At 31.3% G+C, this 9,745-nt stretch overlaps 1 protein-coding gene across 1 annotated transcript in view; it reads right to left on the bottom strand.

The window, feature by feature from the left end:
• LOC137658739 (uncharacterized) overlaps positions 1 to 3,061 on the bottom strand; it is a 79,401-nt gene extending 76,340 nt beyond the window's left edge. The window contains exon 1 of the mRNA XM_068393759.1: positions 2,907 to 3,061. The gene's annotated coding sequence lies outside the window, so the exon portion shown is untranslated. The remainder of the gene's footprint in view (positions 1 to 2,906) is intronic.
• Between the last annotated feature and the right edge of the window lie 6,684 nt (positions 3,062 to 9,745).

The following is a 9,745-nucleotide window of genomic DNA, read 5'->3' as shown; positions in this document are numbered from 1 at the left end:
GGGTATTCAATATACCTGACCATATCTATTTAATTAACCAGCTGATGGAAAAATCAACCGAATATAACAAATCACTATTCATGACGTTTAGAGATCATGAGAAAGATTTTGATTTTGTCAAAAACTTCAGCAGTATTGAAAGTCCTCCAAAAAGTAAGGAATAGATGAATCTTGTTAGAGCACTTGAAAATAATCTATAAGGGTAGTACAGCAATTTTAATATTACAGTGAGATTCTGATTGAGAAAGGGGTTAGACAGGGAGACCCATTTTTTCCTAAAATTATTCACAGAAACTTTTAAGAATTTACATTGGGAAAATGTAGGAATTAATATTAATGGGAAACACCTTCACAACCTAAGATTTACAGATGACAGAATTCTATTTAGTGAATCATGGGATGAATTGCAAAAGATCATGCAAAATTTGAATAGAAAAAGCAGAAATGTAGGACTGAAAATGAATAGTATTTAAGATGGTCCTGCCAGTTTTAAATTGTGCATCATAAAATTCGAACCTTAGAGCATAAGCTAGTTACAACTCAAAGAGCTACGGAAAGAATAATGATGGGAATAACACTATGAGACAGAAAAAGAGCAACAAGGATACGAGCGCAAACCCAACTAAAGGATATTCTAACATTTAAGAAAAAGAAATGAACATGGGCAGGACATACAATGAGAATGAGAGACAATATATGGGCATTAAGAATAACAGAATGGGTACCTAGAGATTGTAAAAGAAGCAGGTGAAGGAAGAGAAGACGATGGATTAACGAACCATAAAGAAACCCCAGTGCAAGGACATATATGAGGCCTTTGTCCTGCAGTGGACTAATCACGGCCGCTGCTCTGCTGACGATGATATATATATATATATATATATATATATATATATATATATATATATATATATATATATATATATATATATATAAACATATATATAAACATATATATAAATAAATATATATATACATATATATATGTATATATATATATATATATATATATATATATATATATATATATATATATTGTGGAAAGTCTTACATCAGGTAATATGGACACTGACTTCCAGGATAGCTTGTGCAATTTTAATGACTTTAGTTAGACTATTGAATGATTCATATCAACGGCTGATGATATATATTAGACAGGAGCATACATACATACATACATACATATATATACATACATATATATACACATACAAACATATATATATATATATATATATTAAATACCAATATATTTATATTCGATTTCCATATATCACCTAAGACATTATATATTAATTGTAAAGTTAAAGTAATATGCCTATGCACACCCACTTGCATAAATACACACACATACAGAAGGGCTGTATGACATTGTGGTTGAAACCCTTGCGGTAAAGATTCCATATTTGTCGATACCTGTGTGTGCGTATGCGTTTGTTATTACAATCTCAAGGTCGGGTACCTAGAAACAAAGAAATGTATCTGAGGTTCAAATACAGTATGTACATATATATATATATATATATATATATATATATATATATATATATATATATATATATATATATATATATTTACGATTATACACACAATATATATATATATAATTTATACAGGATATATATACAATATACACACACACACACACACACATATATATATATATATATATATATATATATATATATATATATATATAATTTATACCGGATATATATACAATACACACACACACACACACACACACACACACATATATATATATATATATATATATATATATATATATATATATATATATATATATATATATATATATATATATAAACATACATAATTATTTTGCTAAATAAAAATGTGTTAACAGTCGATAACTGTATTTAACTTCAACCTCTGTATCAACGACACATGTATATAAATGTCAGCGTAACAGGAAACGCAAATCAAACTGTAAATAACAACGATAAACAATAAAATAAAGCTAATTACATTATCATACAACATTAGTTGTTACAAGCAAATATTCAAGGACGTGCATGCTTTACACACACTAAAAAACAAACACAGTTTTGTGTAAGCATGAACAATAACGAGTGAATACACACTTTGATATTCAAGCGCCAAAGCATGCAGTATACACTATCATATGTGCACAGATTCATGCGCCCATGAATTCACACATTAACATACGTAAGCAGGTTTGTTTATGCATACACAAATCAACATATATATGCAGAGGTTTGTGTCGGTAAAGATTAATTCTACACACAAACTGTATTTCCACGGAGTTTAGGGATACTCCCAGACAGCCTCTATTTTCACCCTCTCCAGACTGTCAAGAAATGAACAAAACGTTTCTGGTCTCCTACGATTTTGGTAACCATTAACCAATCACTTTTGGAAATTTGCACTGACGAGGATCACACAATAATGGGCGTTTATGTATATATGTCAATACAGAAAACAAATACTTCATAAGTTCAAAGTTGCAGCAAATGTTTTTATTCTGACCAGGCTGACAGGAGTCTTTTCATAGTTTATATAAGACATATCTGTTTTGACGTTGTTAATAGTTTATATATGGCATATGTGTTTGGACGCGGTTACTGTTTTAAGAATGATTTATTGTTAATTTGTTCTCATCATTTATCTATTTCCTTTCCTCACTGGGCTATTTTCCCTATTGAAGCCCTTGGGCTTATAGCATCTTGCTTTTCCAGTTAGGTTTGTAGCTTTGCTAGTAATAATAATAATAATAATAATAATAATAATAAACCTATATCACAAGACAACAACCGTCCAATGAATATGGGTATACGTTTGGAGGATTTGCAATGCAGTATGACCAAAATTAGCTTCTCCTATGCAAATAAACACGATTAATGTCTCGTTACAATAACACCTACCGTACTAGGCCAAAACGGAGGATGTCTTGTTCACGAAATTTGATAACACGTAACAATGGGCACTGGAATAGGTTAAACGTTATCTGTTCAAAGTCTCTCTCTCATCTAACAGCCGAGGGATATTCGTGGTGTAGACAGACCAGAGATATAAACATACGCGTCGCTGCCAAACGTACGATAGTACGTTTATCCACCAAACCCTCTCTAACCTTTGGATTTTATCTTTACCGCAATTAATCTGGCCACAAGAACACTAGATTGCATTTAATACAGCCATAACTTGTTCGAACTAATGCCAATCCTCTTACGCCAATCTGTGTTTACTTTCAAATAAGGTTTCGTACGTTTCTGAAAAATTATCCGTTTTAAGTAAAGTGAACCTCTTGATTAAAAGAACCAAGATTTTAAAGATTTTTGTTGATTATAGAAAATTGACAAGGAAACTTTAAGTCAGAAATATTAATAACAACATTTAAAGTATAATTTTATGGTTCATTAACGCAAGATAATAGTAAATCTGTTTATGCTAATTATAACTTACACTTGAACTTCCGATACCAATGTTGGATTGTGACTGTTTCAGTAAATAAAAGAAAATGAAAACAATTATAGGCTTTGACCTCAGTAGCTGATTTTCACCTTTAATTTAGTAAAAACACCTTTGTTCTTTTTTTTTCTTATTTCGTTGGATTAACTGTCATTTACTCAAATGCAATAATGAAAAACACGTAGTTTCAAATTATCATAGGTATGATTTTGTTTATCTAATAAAAGCCTCTCATTCTCATGAAAGAATATAATTTTCAGGGAATGGCTCAAATAAATCATACGTAAATAGATGAATGAAATATTAAAAAACTAAAAAAAAAGACTAGAAATAAAATACATAAAACAAAAGCAAAAAAAAAAAGTGAACTAATAAATCATTCATTTCTTGTCTTGACAGAAGAGGCAGATATGGTCATCCCCTCTAAAAGGTAAAAAAAAAAGAGTCTATGATAATGTTGCAAGAACCAGATTGAACAATTGTGCGAGCACCTGTTGACGCTTTCTGGCTACACTGCCTCACCTTTCCTAAGGCCAGCTGTATTATTATTATTATTATTAGTAGTAGTAGTAGTAGTAGTAGTAGTAGTAATGTTGTTTAACTATTTTTTATTACTTCTTATATAGTTTATTTATTTCCCTGTTTCCTTTCCTCACTGGCCTATTTTTCGCTGTTTGGAGCCCTTGGGTAATAGCATATTGCTTTTCCAACTAGGGTTGTAGCTTGGCTAATAATAATAATAATAATAATAATAATACTTGCTAAGCTACAACCCTAGTCGGGAAAGCAGGATGCTATAAGCCCAAGGGCTCCAACAGGGAAAATTAGCCAAGTGAGGAAAGGAACAAGGAAATAAATAAACTACAACTGAAGTAATGAACAATTAAAATGAGATATCTAAAATATAATAATAACGTTAGAATAGATTTTTCATATATAAGAAATAAAAACTTAAAAAGAAAACAATGGGAAGAGAAATAAGATAGAATAGTGTGCCAGAGTGTACTCTCAGGCAAGAGAACTCTACCCCAAGACAGTGGAAGACCATGGTACAGAGGCTATGGGGATTTTAGGATTGTTAGGATAAGGAGTAAAGATCAGTTCAAGTGGTGATGCTGAAATACAGAATGGGGATTCTTTTAGCTTTGTGTAGAATACGTCTGTACATGTTCATAGGTGAGAACACCTAGACCGGGGGTAAAACCACTAACTATTTTATTTCAATTGTTCATTACTTCTCTTGTAGTTTATTTATTTCCTTGTTTCCTCTCCTCACATATTTTTCCTCATTGAAGCAATTGGGCTCATAGCATCCTACTTTTCCAACTAGGGTTGTAGCTTAGCTAATAATAATAATAATAATAATAATAATAATAATAATAATAATAATAATAATAATAATAATAATAATAATAATAATAACCTTCGACTTCATCCCAAGCTTCTTACACCTAAATACGTATAAAATATATTAGGTTTGAGCCTGAATTGCTTTATAATAAAAACTGAATCCTATATTTATCATATTATATTAGAGCTGAATTTAAGTACAAATTATATCAATTAATAAGTGTCCACACTATACTAGAGATTAGTTCAAATACATACAATTCACTAAGGATTTCTTATAGAATACTAATGCAAAGTAATTATTTAGATCAGCGGAATCTTGCAGTTGTTCTGTTGCTTACTTTACTGTGTTCGTTTTTTTATTTTTTTTTTGTGAATACAATGAATTTCTATAGAGGACGCGCTTGAATTTCGTAAGTAACGTTTTTCAAGCCATTTTGATGAAAAATTACTTTGGCAATGACCTGGCATTGAGAAAAGTACATGGACAAAGGCAATTTTGTCGTTGGTAAACAGCAAAACTATTGAGTTACATTGAATAGGCCTTTCACCCGGGGCACGTTTAATCCACTAGTTATACATTTAGACAGAGATGAGGTGAAATGAATAAAACTAAATTTGGAAGATTCAGAACTAAGAAAATTGAAATAACATGAGCCAATCCGGGGGTAACAGTCTTTGGGTGGGGCCACGACCCCATTCATACCAACCCCTCAACTTTGCTACACCACTGAAGGACACATACCAAGAACACAGGATATAACACGAAGCATTAGCAATAAGGTACTGTGCATAATTGAACACATAAGTAATACACAGAAAATAAGACATTTAAATTAACAGCTTGTTAAATTGTTTAGAGGGATTGAACTGTTATTCTAATACTTGATCTATAGCTGGTTTGAATCGTGAGTTCCAGAGTGGATGGGGTAGAATGATTTTTTTTTCTTTTTACCCCGAGATGTCATTCAACTGAACTTAGTAAACTATAATGGCTAAAACGAAACCACAAAGCTCTGAAATTATCATCTTATCGCGCTCATGAAAGATTCAATAACCTAGTTTTTACGGTAGCATTAGTAAGACAGTCTCTATGAAGATAACTTTTTGTAACCTTCCCATAGTCATGACGTCAAATAATGTTTGTTTGTGTCCTGCATCCGATAGAGTTTTCTGAAGATTGTGCATCATTAAAATTTGTACAGTTCATCATTATACTGTAAGTTTGGCATTGATTCGACAGTTGTGGAAATAATGAAAGCCTACATGTGAATAAGATTTATGCAAGCATGTGCAATTGAAAACCAATGTATGTATAATTAGACGTAATCATTGTATGATGCATACAGTATACTTAATGATAAACAATGAATACAAAACCGTGTAACAGCTAACTCATGTTTGCACCCTAGTGCGGGATACATGCCGGGAGTATTACATGCACTTCAACGTGTTACCATATCTTAGTCTCAAGAGACCTTTTACAAAAGAGGTCTGCGAGTTTCGCTTTATATTATTGTCTAACTAACGTTTATTTTCCCTTAATATCTGTTTTCATTGCTCTAAAACCTCTCAAAATGATGACCGATGTCTTTAGAACAGGCAAAAATAAATATCTATTATTCTTATTGTTATTTATATTATTCATATATGAAATCTTCATTTTTATATAGTAACAGAAATGCAGTCTGCATTTTCTATGACAATTGTCATAGGCTATAGTATTTGATTGTAGGATAATACAATGGATCAAGTATAGCAAAAACAGAAATCTAGTTGATAGCAAATATGATCTTGATGCAATATATTATATATATATATATATATATATATATATATATATATATATATATATATATGCCATGCAACAAATATTAAGATATACCTGACTCCCTGAGACTTTTCAGGAGAGAGAGAGAGAGAGAGAGAGAGAGAGAGAGAGAGAGAGAGAGAGAGAGAGAGAGAGAGAGAGAGAGAGAGAGAGAGAGAGAGAGAGTAAACCGTCTGGAAAGGAGAAAAAAATGTTTTCCCGCCTTCTACTTCCTCCACATCACATGATGCACAGACGTGTGGTGGTTGAGAGATGAACGATAACCGCCCTTCGAGTGTTGTTCTCGATTTTCTGTTTTCGATTCATCCGATCCAATCAACATAGGCTTTTTGATATTTACAGTATATATAATGCAGACTTTTAAAGCATTTTCATCAACCTAGCGTAGCAATGCTAAATACTGCACTATTTAGATATCTACCTCTAAATATTGATCCATTTACGCCAAAACGTTTTGTGCTTCGCGATACGTATAAGATCATAGGTGCTCTTGCCGGGCGGCCGCCAGTTTTAGCCAACAATTTTGCTATGTTGCATCATCCAGTTTATAAATATCTTAGCTATTCTCTTATCCTATCAATTGTCATCGTAAGGGCAGGGAAATTGGGTTCTTAAAATTTCCCTCATTAATACATTTTCCCCATAGAATTAAGGTAGGCCTACACTCAGGCACACTATTCCAACTTATTTCTCTTCCCCCTGTGTTTAGTTTTTATAGTTTATATATGAAAGATCTTATTTAATGTTGTTACTATTCTTGAAATATTCTATTTTAATTGTTAATTACATCAATTGTACTTTATACATTTACTTGTTTCATTTCCTCACTGGGCTATTTTTCCCTGTTGGAGCCTCTGTGCTTGTGGCCTCCTGCTTTTCCAAATAGGGTTGCAGCTTAGTTTGTTTATTCTATTTACCAAGGCACTTTCCCCCAATTTTGGGGGATAGCCGACATCAAACAAAGGAACAAAAGGGGACCTTTCCTCTTTCCGCTCCTCCCAGCCTGACGAGGGATTCAGCCGAGTTTGGCTGGTACTGCTAGGGTGCCAAAGCCTTCCCTTAGCTTATAATAATAATAATAATAATAATAATAATAATAATAATAATAATAATGCATTTGATTTTAATGAAGAAGAATCTACTGTAGTATGGAGTAAAAGAAATTTGCAACTTAGGATAATTAATGAGGTAATGGCGGATATTAAATTTCTATAAAAGTATTCGATGTAAATAATAGTGACGATAACATCCAGGAAAAAAAAATTATTAAATCATCCAGGTTTTTAATTGATTAATAATAAACTTTAGCTACCCTCTTAATATTTTCACAAGTAAGACATTTCACGATATGGTAATATACTTTTATTATTTACTTCATCTAAACGGAAATTTCACTAAAATAAAAAAAAAATCAATAAAGAAGACGAAATACAATGGCTACCAGGTCTGCCACTGTCTTGGGTTGGGGTTCTCTTGCTTGAGGGTATATTCAGGCACACTATTCTATCTGTTTCCTTATTACCCTTCCTCTCGGGGGTATTTTCCTTAGTGGAGTCCTTGGGCTTATAGCATCCTTTTCCAACTTGGCCAATAATAACCCTAGTTGGAAAAGCATGATGTTACAAGCCTAAGGGCTCCAACAGAGAAGAATAGCCCAGCGAGGAAAGGAAATAAGGAAGTAAATAGACTATATGAGAAGTAATGAACAATTAGAAATAAAACATTTTAAGAACAGTAACATTATTAAAACAGATTTTTCATATATCAACCATAAAACGAGACATAAAAACGTTTGCTGCAAGTTTGAACTTTTATTATTATTATTATTATTATTATTATTATTATTATTATTATTATTATTATTATTATTATTCTAAGTCAAGTAGCAGCATTCAAGTTGGAAAATTATTATGCTATAAGGCTAGGAACCACAATAGGTGAAATAGGCCTAACAATATAAGGAGAAAAATAGATCGAGAATTGAAAAATTCAACTTAATAAAGAAAATCACAAAATTATGGAGTAAAATCATCAAGAAATTCAAGTGAAAACTTTAAATCAATCAATCAGTCAATCAAATCAACTTGGGCAAAAACAGTAAAAGGTTTCGGGTGGCTACGACAACGAGCCAGACTTACTGGTAGCGTAGCATTTTTAGACCAAATCAAGTTTGTTTATTCTAAATAGTTTGCGAGAAAGGATGTAATCATGGGATTATGAATTTAATATACTTTACTATGACATGGGCCCGTATAGTCATGCACATCCCATGGTATGAACAAACATAGGCCTATTATAAATAGACTATATTTAGGTTCAAAATTACGAGAGAAAATTTTTCTTCAGATTTCTATGTACAAAGAGTTTATTGCATTTTTTAAATTGTAAAACAAAAATGCGTTCGAACATATCCGTGTGTTATCTTTTCTCAGAAAATACTTATCATTCCACTGAGTCTTTACTGATAAGATTCTATATTTCTCTCAACTCTAGCATTATTTCATCGAAGGGATTAGTAATTTCGTGTAAAATAAGTTGACGTTCAAACGACCATTTAATGAAATGCAAACAGACAATTATTATTATTATTATTATTATTATTATTATTATTATTATTATTATTATTATTATTATTATTATTATCAGTTAAGCTACAACCCTAGTTGGAAAAGCAAGATGCTATAAGCCCAAGGGCTCCAAAAGGGAAAAATAGCCCAGTGATGAAAGGAAATAAGGAAATAGTGTATATAAAAGTAATGAATATTTAAAATGAAATATTTTAAGAACATTAACATTAAAACAGATATTTCATATATAAACTATAGAAAGACTTGTCAGACATTATTATTATTATTATTATTATTATTATTATTATTATTATTATTATTATTATTATTATTATTATTATTATTATTATTATTATTATTATTAGCTTCACTAGACATAAATATGTCATCTGCAAATGGAGTCATTGACAATCCACCGATAACATAAAGAGATTCGCTTTATTGCTAGGCCTCAGATGCCAGTTTGCCATATAACACTTTTTTTTTAATCTGTCGCTCGAGTGAAACATGGTGTAACATTCCCAGTACAAAATTGAGAAGAAGC

The sequence above is a fragment of the Palaemon carinicauda genome, chromosome 19, assembly GCF_036898095.1.
Source record: "Palaemon carinicauda isolate YSFRI2023 chromosome 19, ASM3689809v2, whole genome shotgun sequence".
Taxonomy (NCBI): domain Eukaryota; kingdom Metazoa; phylum Arthropoda; class Malacostraca; order Decapoda; family Palaemonidae; genus Palaemon; species Palaemon carinicauda.
This window is presented reverse-complemented; position numbering and strand designations above follow the sequence as displayed.